The 11,457-nt window shown below is 45.5% G+C and overlaps 1 long non-coding RNA gene across 1 annotated transcript; it reads left to right on the forward strand.

Moving 5' to 3' along the window:
- LOC309588897 lies at positions 1 to 2,257 on the forward strand. The gene is made up of 3 exons (XR_014227857.1): positions 1 to 68; positions 1,192 to 1,420; positions 2,001 to 2,257. It is a non-coding gene; the product is annotated as an uncharacterized lncRNA (long non-coding RNA).
- Positions 2,258 to 11,457: the final 9,200 nt, after the last annotated feature.

Below are 11,457 nucleotides of genomic sequence, written 5' to 3' on the forward strand. Positions count from 1 at the left end.
CTCGTGTGTTGGCAAGGAGAGAAGCTGACGGCTATTACTACCTGGGCCACATTGCCCAAGAGGTGAAGGTAGATATTTGTTGGGAACTACGCTTGTAAAAGGCTCTCCCTCAGATCTGTGTGTCTTTTTCCTGTTCTTCCCATGCCTCGCCAGTCCCATGGCCTTGCTGTAGGGTGGCTCTCCCATGACACACTTCTGTTCTCTCCCCACATCCGATTTTCATCTGTTTCCTGATGATGATTGGCTGTTTACTGTGAGGAGTCCTGCAAACAGAAGCAGCCTGGAAATCAATCCATTTGAGTAGTTACAATAAGTTGTTTTTCAGAGACAAGCAAACAAAACAGGTCCCTTTTATCCCTATTGTCTGCTTCCGCCCAGTCTAGCAGCAAAGTCAATTAGCTACACAGCATTAGTATTAGTAATCCAAAATGTCTGCCTCCAGGCACCTCCTCCTTACGGAACTGAGAGCTTTCCTCGTTCTCTTCCTTCTGTGTTTCTGGGATTTGTGAGATGATTTTGGACGCCAGACAGAAAATCCCCCTTTGCTGGCTTCCTTTAAAAATCCGGTGCATTTTCCAGTTCGCAGGTTAGTTAAATAAACAGTGGGGCTAGTGCAGCTGAGGGTGGCTGTCAGCTTCAGTGTGGGGTGGAACAGATGGGGACAGCTAACGGCATGAGTGACGTTAGCTGGAGCAGGGGCTGACAGCGTTATTTGTGTGAAGTGCGCTTATAGATCTGGAGAGAAGGCTGAGATTTCGGTCATAGATCTTCCCCACACCCATTGCTGAAGGCTTAAAGTGTTTATATTTATGACAGTTACGACATTTTACTGGTTTGTTATCCTTTTGATTACTATGTAATGAACTGCATCATACACAGCAGTTTCTTTTGGCTACGGGAAGTTTTCCTGGTAAAGTTCTGCCTTAGCGTGCGAATTGTATTCTTACTAAAGTCTAAGTCCAAAATAAAAGGAAGAGAAAGTCTGTCAGCCCCTTAAGCCCCAGCTTTTTAATTACTTTCAAAGTCCAATATGGACAGAGTACAGTGAAAAATCTGGTAGAAGAGGAAAGCTACATTCCCAGATCATGTTCTGCTTCCTGGGATTTCTGCCACTTCCCTCTTAGCACTTATGTTTGGCCCTTAATTGGACCCAGATGTCTGTCTCGCAAACCGCATGTTTTACTCTTGTAGAGCTCCAGGGAACGCTTTTTAATTGAGTTTGACAAAAGTCACACTCTCAAAGGCAAGGTACAGCTTCGCCTGCAGGAAACGCCTCTCTACGACATTGTCCACTACGAAGATGCCAGGCAACAGCCTCTTGCTCCAGGAGACAGGGTCTTGGCACCGTGGGAGGCTAGAGCTGAGCGTTTTGGCCCGGGCACTGTGCTAAAGGTTATGGAGAACAAGGAGGCACGCTTAGGTACGTGGCTTTCTTAACAGTGCTGGACTCGCCACGGTTGCTGGTCACTATACAGAAAAGAGAACAGTCTCAATCATGGCGAATTCACCACCTGCTGCTTGGGTTCTTTTCATCATCTTTTTGTTGTTGTTGTTGGCGCTAATCAGCCTGTTCTTTTTCAGTGCCGGAATTAATGCAGCTGCCAGAATTAGCCTTTGCTTTGTTCTGTGAGTGGAAACTTCCTAAAAAGCTGGGGGCGGGTGCATCCTCCCAACACAAGTTGAAAAACGTTCCTGGCCCTCATGAGTATTCACCTGATTATCTGTTAGCCTAATTTCCAGCTTTTGCAGGGTAAAATCCTGGCTCGCTGTGACAAGCGAGAATTTTGCTATCATCTGCTGTCTCTTCAGAGGAAGTTCAAAAGAAGGTCAAATTTTGAACCTATGAAGAAAAAATCATGGAATTTGTTACAAAACTGTGTGAAACACAAGCTGTTACTTTTATCTCCTGCTGTCTAAGAGATAAATCAAACAGGTTGACAGGTTTCTAATACATTCTTTGCTTTTTTTTGTTTGTTTGTTTGTTTTTTTAATATGCACAGCACACAACAGGAGGGGAGTGCTTGTGAATTTCTGGAACGGGCAGACTAAAGAGGTGTCTTCTGACCAAGCTCTGCGGATCCCTCTGCCCTTAAGCGAACGCATCATTCTAGAACTGCAGATGCCTTTAGCAGCCAGGCAGATGGTGGTAGATTCAAGCTTGGATTACCCATACATCGTGACACCGGGTTATAGAGCCTCAGGCCGTCACAGACAGGGTCACTCAGACCTGGACTACTGTCCAAGCGGTCTGTATTCGACTCAGCCATGTGCTAAGTGCAGCTGTAGGTGTACCTCGCTTCCCCATTGCTGCCTTGCAGCCTGGGAACCTGCACGGCCTACAGGGTGCAAAGTGCAGCAGGAAGGTGCCTTCATCCCAGGAACAAGCTGGACTAAAGAAGAGCTCAGCAAGAAAATAGAAAAGCAGCTGTCTGAAGTGAGGATTTCATCTTCAGAAAGTGTTTCCAGAGAGGAAGAGAAAAAGGAAGACAAGAGATTGAAGACAGAAAATGTTCCAAAAGACGTTCAGTCATGTTTGGAAGAGGACAATGAGGTTATAGAACCTAAGAAGGTAAAAAGTGCTTCACCCTGGCTCTTCTGTTAACATGTGCTCTGCTATTTGTGTAACGTTTGCTTTGTTACCTCAAGTTTTCTGCTCTTGGGATCAAAAAATTACTAGAGGTTTTAGGCCTGGCCCTTGTGTATGCCTGCTGAAAACCAGAGAGACTTTGCTCTGCACTGTCTTCCTGATCCTGTGACCAGGGAAAGAGCTAGAAGCTGTCATTGTCACTGGCTGGAGCAGACTCCCAGAACCTCTGCCACAGATGCAGAATATGAGAAGTGTTGCATAGCCCCGTTCCACTATGTCCTGCCCCTGCGTGAAGGAGGTAAAGGCAGGAAACAGTGTCAGACAGAAGACTTTACACCGGATAAGGATTACAGTAAGGATTGTTCCATACCAAGGCAGTCCCTGGCATAATGCTAGTAAGATATTTCTCCACCATGGTAGAGGCGTCACCTCTCCCAGTCAAAGATGGAGAGACTTTTGTGATCCTCGGTAGTTGATTTGGTGCTTGTGAACTGGATGAGGATCAGTAAGGAGGAGGTTAATGTGCACCAGCTGCTGCCAAGCTTTTCTCCATTGCTCTGCAAGGGTTAGAATCCTGATTTCTGGCACGTGCCACAAATGCAACTGTCTTTCAGCCAGAGCTCCTCTGGCCTGATCTCTTTTGTACCAGTTTGGACCCTTCCAGGCAGAAGTACTGCCAGTTTTAGGTCATTTGAAGATGTAGAGAAACCCACAAAGTGATCAGAAATTACCCTATTTAAGAGTTGTTTCTTTACTTAAGAACTCCCCCAGGGTGGTTTTTGTATTAATCATCTTTCTTAAACTCCAGTTGCAACTTAAGATCTTACGCTGCAAGTAAGTTCATGAAACTAACCTATCCTTTTCCTTATCAGGTCTGGATTATGACTGCATTTCTTGTTATTTCTAGAGTCCTCAGGGGGAGATGGCTCATGCTATGGTTGATACTGCTGTCAACACAGACAGCTGGTTAATGGAGACAGTCCACAAAGAGGAAGCAGATAGCAGACGGCAGGATGCTGAAACTGAAGCTAATTTGAAACACGAACATGGTATTGAAATTGTAGCTGTTTTATCCAAACATAAGACTTGCCACACAATATCAGTGCAGCAGGCCATCATGCCCAAGATCTGTTGCTGTAGTTCTTGATGTTTCAAAAGAAAATGCCATAACGCCACGCTGTGAATATAGCCACCATAATGTAGTATCGTTATACGTAGGTATGGCTTGAGAAGTCGTGCATCTTCTTCTCAAGGTTAAAGTATTTTCAGGTGGAAGTTGGGGGGTTTTTTGGCTTTTATTGCTACTGCAGTAGCAGCTTTTGGGTTTTCTTAACCTTTATCGTAATGCTCACTATAAAGATTATTTATAATAAAATTTCCTTACTTTAAAAATTGAACTGTAACATTGACTATGACTGCCTATAGCAAAAAGATTTCACCAGGACTGTTCTGCAGAATACTCCTTCTCTTATCTGTGCTGAAAATGACTGCTTTATAATGTCACTGAGTAAACTTTTGTTCCCTTATCATCCAAAAGGGGCTGGATTGTGATTTTAATCCAATTATTGCTGTTCTCATTTAAGCTAGTTCTGAGACAATTGCAGGCATTTAAGTGTGCGGATTCTGAAAGCCTAAAGCTTTCTCTAAGTGTTAGTGCTTTGCTCTGTGTCACTGCTGGTAGAGGGAGAATGAAAAGGCAAACAAACAGGAGCGCACTTTTCCTCCCAGCTGGCGTTCCAGCATCATTCCATGCAACAGCTGCCACTCAGGTCCACGCTGTCTGTAGCAGAAAGGTGCAAGCAAGCTCGGCCCATGTTCTCAGTTACCCAAAAGCTGTGTTAGCACGGTGTCGTGCCCAAGTTAATTTCTCCGGTCTCTCAGCAGGATGTATAGCTCAGGCTTTGCCCTATCAAGAAATTTATAATTTTTGCTTGTGTCAGAGCACTGGCAGAAGCAGCTCATGTCTGTCTGCGGAATACCATGTAAACAACCCCTTAGCCTGAGTAGCTGTAAGTGCAGTCAGTGATCTTGTGTTACCAAGCAAAACTCTTGCTTGATTGCAATGGCAAGCTTGTTTTTTGAAAGCTGGGAACTGTTTTGTGGAGACTAAAAAATGTTCCACTTCCTCAGAGGAAAATGTTGGTACTAAGTTATAAAAGTCTTGCTTGAATATATTTTATATGAGAAGACCTTTTTTTGTTTTTTTTAATTTGCTTTCTTTTTATAAGCTGCCTATAAACTCATATGTTCCTGCCCTAATTTATTTGAAAGGTCTTTTTGAGTCCAGAGTGGCAGAAGCTCCAATCCAGCATTCCCAAAGGAGCCCTTCCCTGGGAGCCAGTGCTTTGGTTCCTTTCAGGCGCCAAAGCTTCTTTGACCGAGTGAATCAATCACTAGAGAAAGACAGCCTGACCATCAAATCAGCTCTACGCGTACAGAGACCGCGCAGTACCTCCAATGTGCAGGCTAGGAGATCCACAAATCTTCTAAGTCTTCTAAAAGACAAAAGCATTACAGTAAGTATTTGGTCCAAACTAGATTTAGCCATTAGGATCAAGCGATTTGTTTATGTCATGTGAGAATAGACTCTCCTTTGATCTCTTTCTCAAAGGTTTTTACTGCAACAAAAATTATGCCTATGTAGAATAATGGCTATGCATAAATAGAAACATAAGGTTTCCACTTGGGAATCAGTATTGTACAGGAACAGGGCTCTGCTGGTATTTTTACTCAGCACCTTTGATAGAGTTTTTTATTTCAGATCTAATCTTTTCTAAATAAACCTCTCAGCCAGCTCTACTAGATAGCAAAAAATTATTCCTCTTTTACAGATCCTGAAAGCAAAAAAGAGAAAGTCTAGGTAGCCAGCTGAATCCCATAGCAGGGAGCGCATGTCAGGGCTGGGATGGAACTTCCAGTCTCCTAATCCTTAGGCCAGTCCTTTACCTGCTAGATAACACCATTTGTCCACCTCCCGCCTATAAAACACCTTTGATTCTTTCTTTGATCTCTCCCTCCGTATGTCATTAAACACAAACCACCCACAAGGTACAGTTTTTGCAAAGATTAGCAATACACTGGAGAACAAAGGTGCTTACTGCCCCTAGGAAGCCATACAGATCAATGTGTTAAAAGAAATCAGTCGAAATGCTACATGAGGCTGGCAGGCACATTATTTGAAGCTCCTGTAGTGTTTTCCAGCTTGTGGTATTAGAGATGTCCTCAGGAAAGAACTGGAAGGAGACATTCTGTTTGCAGAGGAGCAGCTAAAAGCATGAACATGCTACTTGCAGCTGGGAAAAGGAGAAGGGAGAAGGCATTTGAGAGAGCAAGATATTTTGTGGAAACTGTTCCAGCCCCAAACAGCTCTAACAATGTAAACTGGAATGCATGTCTAAGTTTTGGTGATGTTTTCTTCTTTCTTCCCTCATACAGGGCACTGTAGGGAGTACAAAAGAAATAAATACCGCACTATGGCTGTGAAAATAAACCTTGTAGGTGCTCCTTCATCTCTTTACACAGCACAGTGCATTCAAAAATGCAAACTAGGAACACTGCCCAGCATTGAAATGCGGCTACTCCTGAAGAAAACACAAAGACTGCTTGGCCGTGGGTAGAAACCTCAGACAACAGGAAGGGAAGAGTTAGTACACCTGCACAGAACTCCAGGAAGGTTTAGCGTTAGGCCAGAGGGAGGCAGATATTTCTCTTTCTAATAAAATCTAATAAGGAATCTGTAATGTGATTTGTGGTCAGAACCTGTATTTTCCATCCAGCCCAGAAACTGACACAAAGATTGGGCTGTTTTAAGCATTGGCTCAACACCAGAACAACCAGAACAGTACAGCCTACTGACCTATGAAGAACTCTGAAAACTGTGTTTTCAGGCACCCCTTTGTTGGTTAAGCCTAATCTTTTGTACAGGTCTTAGTATCGTACTCGGTGTTTTCATGGGTGGGAAGTGACTCTATAGTATTCATGAGCCAGCGTGGCTTCCAGAGCTCAGGAGTGACATTAGAAGACTAAGCTGTTCTGGTTTCATAGGATTACAGTTTACATTAGAAAAATATGCTGATAAGATTAAGGGTTTGGGTTGGTTTTTTTTCTCTTAGAAATCAATCCTTAATGGTGCATCTCAGGAGAGACGGAAAGAGATGGACTTCAACAGAGCCACGATTGAGCACAAAAGGCGGCAAGAGGAGGAGAGGCAGCTGAAGAGGGAGCAGCAGCAAGAGGCAGATGGCATCCGACGCCAGCTGCGCAGGGACAACCAGAGGTAATACCTAGGAGCTGACTGGTTTTTGTAGTAAATGTCGGAAGGTTGGTAATGTCCACTCCCCGGTGCTCTCATTCAGTCTCTGAACATCACGCATTGTGCCTCATGCTTGTCTCCACAGAGTCGTCATGGTGGTTTACCAATGGGAATAAAATCGATGCTTGAGGTATGGGCAAGTGGGTACGCGTGGACACATCACCTTTAGCATTACCTCCAAGGGAAAATTCCCTTCAATCTCATCCTCGGACCCAAAATCCTTTTGCCTCTCAAACCCCTGTTTCCTGCCCCGGCCCCACAGTCCACTAGCGAGGTGGTAGTGCCCCTGTACTCGGCACTGGTGAGGCCGCACCTCGAGTACTGTGTTCAGTTTTGGGCCCCTCACTACAAGAAGGACATCGAGGTGCTGGAGCGTGTCCAGAGGAGGGCAACGAAGCTGGTGAAGGGTCTGGAGCACAAGTCTTATGAGGAGCGGCTGAGGGAGCTGGGGTTGTTTAGTCTGGGGAAGAGGAGGCTGAGGGGAGACCTTCTTGCTCTCTACAATGACCTGAAAGGAGGTTGTAGTGAGGTGGGGGTCGGTCTCTCCTCCCTAGTAACAAGCGATAGGACGAGAGGAAACGGCCTCAAGCTGCACCAGGGGAAGTTTAGGTTGGATGTTAGGAAAAACTTCTTCACCGAAAGGGTAGTCAGGGAGTGGCACAGGCTGCCCAGGGAAGTGGTTGAGTCCCCATCCCTGGAGGTATTTAAAAGAAGGGTAGACGTGGTGCTTGAGGACATGGTTTAGTGGTGGACTTGGCAGTGATAGGTTAACGGTTGGACTTGATGATCTTAAGGGTCTTTTCCAACCTAAACAATTCTATGATTGTATGATTCTATAAGCTTAGCAGGCCCTTGCCCCCATGACCCACCTCCTTCCAGCTCTTCTGTTGCCCCTGTGGCTCCACCACCAACGCGCGTAGCCACGCAGTTGTCTGAATTAGTCCTACACCCTGTCCGCACAACCCATTTCCTTGGTTCCTGGTCATCAGGGCCAAGAACAAAGAGCTGCACCAGGTTATGTAGTCAGGTGAAGAGATGACTGCAGTTAGCTGACATCAGGCACCAGCCCATTTGGGGGTTTGGCCACCTGTGCCTAGCACACAGGCTTAACCCTCATAACCTGACAGAGAGTCCTGGAATATTAACTGAGCACCGATTGTCAGAGTATCTGCTTTGTGTCTTACACACTGTCTTTTTCTTTTATTGTTCTTTCTGAGAAAGTTGAGAAATTTTGTTTTGGAAACAGACAGCGGTTGCGTCAGAGAACATTGCAAGGGCTGGAGAAACAGCTGGAGCACAAAGACAGAGCTTTGCAGCACACGGCACTGCTCCAGGCTGCCAGGGCAGAGAGGAGCGGGAAGGAATCCTTCTGGCCAGAGGAGGAGAAGAGGAAGGCAAGTCAGAGGCTGCAGTTCTTAAAGACACAGTGCTTGCAGAGAGAGGAGTTGCAGGCAGAACGCGATGAAAGGAGCTTTGAACAAGAGAAAGAAAGGCTGGTAAGGGCAACTTCCAAAAAGTTTTTCCTGTACTACCGTGTTTCCAGCAGTGGCACCATCCAGAGTATTTGTCTTTCACCTGTTTTATATCCAATATGATTATATTGTTTAGAGATAAATAAATGAAGGGTAACATTTTTTTTAACACATGTATAAAGATGAAAGATGGGAAGTAAAATTCTCCATCTCTATGGTAGAAGGAGTCTTTCTGCACGCAAGGAATGGACTTCCATAGATTATACCCATTTCTGACTTCTGCCAGTGGTAACTGTGGATGAAATTCAGCATGAAAGCTGGCTGTACAATTGTAAATGTCTTTATTTTTATGTAGGATTTTCTCAGGAGCAGAATGCAGTCACGGCAGGAAATGTTGGAACAAGAATCACGGGAGCAGGAGAGGCAACAAATACAGCAGCAGGCAGCCAAAGGGAGAGCGTTCCAGAGCAGAGACCATTCACGCCAGAAGATGGAAAAAGAAGGCCAAAAACTCTGTGACCTCCAGCAGTACCTCAGAGAACAGAATCTTCTGATGCTCCGGGCATCACTGCTAGCGTAAGGAAGCGGCAGAGTGGGTAAGCAGGCCCTTGAGCCGTTCACAGACCTGATCTGTATCTTATCGGTGTGAGCCGGTGTGCTGGAGCTTGGGTGCTTGACCGCAGTCGTGACAAGTGGAATTATGATTCCTGGAGAGGTCTTTCATCTCCCTGTCATTGCAGCCAGAGTGCATTTTCACTGCTCCGACCTTTACAGGCCTTTCTTTCTGGAGTTACTATTCTAGTCCACCTCTGTCAAACTGGTTTTCTGTCTCACGCACGTGCAGCGACCCTCCTGACAGACCCAACTCTGCAACCAAGAGCTACCTTGGCATTTAACATGAAACACAGCCATAGCGCCCAGTTTCTGCCCCAGAGGCATCTGAAGGGGGCTGGCTCTTCCCATAGGACTCCAAGGAGTCCGCGCCTGTAGTGCTGAGTGTCGTAGTCTGAGGCTGGTGAAAGTGTCACGGGGCAATCCAGAGTGGGGCAACAGCGGACCTGGGACTTACAAAGTGATCCAAAGCGCACAAGACCTAGAGCCTGGCAGAGGGGCATGAGGTTGTAGCTGCTTTCAAGATGCAAATGACAGAGAAAGGAATTAGTTAATGAGGGCATGGGCCGCACAACAGAGTAGGAGGTGGAGAACAAGAATGGGAACCAGCCCCTGGGGTGAAGCGGTGGAAGCACAGGCACAGGTTATGCCTGGCTAATACAAGCCTGCCGAGAAATTAAATACGGGCCTGAAAAGGCTTCTGCTGCTGAATTCTGGGAACATTCTGCCCTGCTGTGTTTCTTCCAGAGCAGCGCCAGAAGAGCACATTTCTTAAAGGTCAAGGACCACATAAAATAGGAAGTGTAGTTGTGTGATGCTGTCGTCATAGGACTTACTTTGCTATGTTAATGCTATGTGAAATATGGGGAAGGAGTGCTGGAGAGCAGCTGGATGTTAAAAAACCCCAAACAACTGCAGCGATGAAAATGTACATGCTAAAATACAATGTAAATTATCCTCTGCAGTTTCCATTATTAGCAGCTGACTCTTGCAAGTGTCCCATTGCACATGAGTTGAAGAGATCCATAGGGAAGAAGTCCCCATACATATGACAAAGGTGTGCTACTTCCTGCCAAAACTGCTGCAGGGAGCAGGGCAGGGATCCAGTGACGTGAGCGGTGCTTCAGAAAGCCTGATAAGACAGCTTGGAACCCTCCCGCTTGGGCTTCAGCTAAGCGTAGATTCTACTGTCAGGGCTAAGTAAGCTCTACTGTCAGGGCTACGGACTGCTTGGAATACGTAGGCCGCTCCCCTCGAGGAGGAATGACTTATAGAAGCCCAAAATGCAAAAAGGAAGATGGTTTTTTGGTGACAAGCTGCCCTTTCTAGGCCTCGTGATGAGAAAAATGTCTGTTCTCTGAAATACCCGTCTTTGGAGAATCACCAAACCCGATGGTGGGCTTGGGGGTCTGTTTTACCTACGATCTCACTTTCAGGCTGGCAGTCTCCAAAAGCAGGAAATCTTACCTCAGAAAGACACTCAGATATCATTGCAGGTAGGGCACCGGGTCTGAATAAACAGAATTTCTGTTCACCGTGAATAAATGAGGAGAATGCTACAAAGTCAAATGAACTGGTGAATTGACAGTTAACAAATTGTTAAGAAACCAAGGTAGCCAGTAGTGCTACAGGAGAAGAGTTCCCCATTCAGGCTGTAGGGTGAAACATCGTTACCATCTGGAGCCCACCATGCAACTTGCTCGTGCCTCCCCTGGGTTTCTAAGTGAGCTGCTGACTCTCCTTAGCGAAGCCTGTGCTGTCAGCCGCTCCCGGGGACGAGTTGCCAGCTTCTCCCCTCCCCTGAAAGGAAAGAGTAAAGCACATCAAGAGAGGGTTTTCTGCAACAGGAAAGGAGAGAAGAGGGTTTTTTTAAAGCACCGTACTCCGATGAGCAGAGGTGCCTTCCTTCACAAAGGGCAGGAGGAGGTTATGGTTGTCACATCCTGAAGCGCTGTCCCTCTTCCTGGTATCATCAGAGGTACAGAGTACAGCGGCTCTGTCACAGGGAACGCTATTACCGGCTTTGGATAACCAGAAATGGAACTGTTCGTTTCATCTGGGTATTGAGGACAGGAGAATGGACATGGCACAATTTATTTGCTGGAACACTCAGAGCTATATTGAAGGATGTTCTTATTTTACACAAAATTATGCTGAAGTATATATAATATTTGCGATACCTTGTTTTAAGTAATACCTGGAACCAAACTACATACAAAACCTAAACGTTGTTGCCTGACATTCTGTGTACACTTAGAAACACGTTACATATTTTCTGACACAGCACTCAGCAAAAGTGTAAGTATTACAAAAATTCACCCCTTTTACAGGAACACACCACCAGTGATGAGAGCAGTTTCTAAAAAAAAAAAAAAAAAAAAAAGAAAATTAAGAAAACTTGTAAAAGGGAGCACCTTTGAAATTCTGCCAAATCTCTTGAATGGCCACAGCAGTTTCTTAGCGTTGTCTCAGAC

This window comes from Platalea leucorodia (genome assembly GCF_965183815.1).
Source record: "Platalea leucorodia genome assembly, chromosome: 4".
Taxonomy (NCBI): domain Eukaryota; kingdom Metazoa; phylum Chordata; class Aves; order Pelecaniformes; family Threskiornithidae; genus Platalea; species Platalea leucorodia.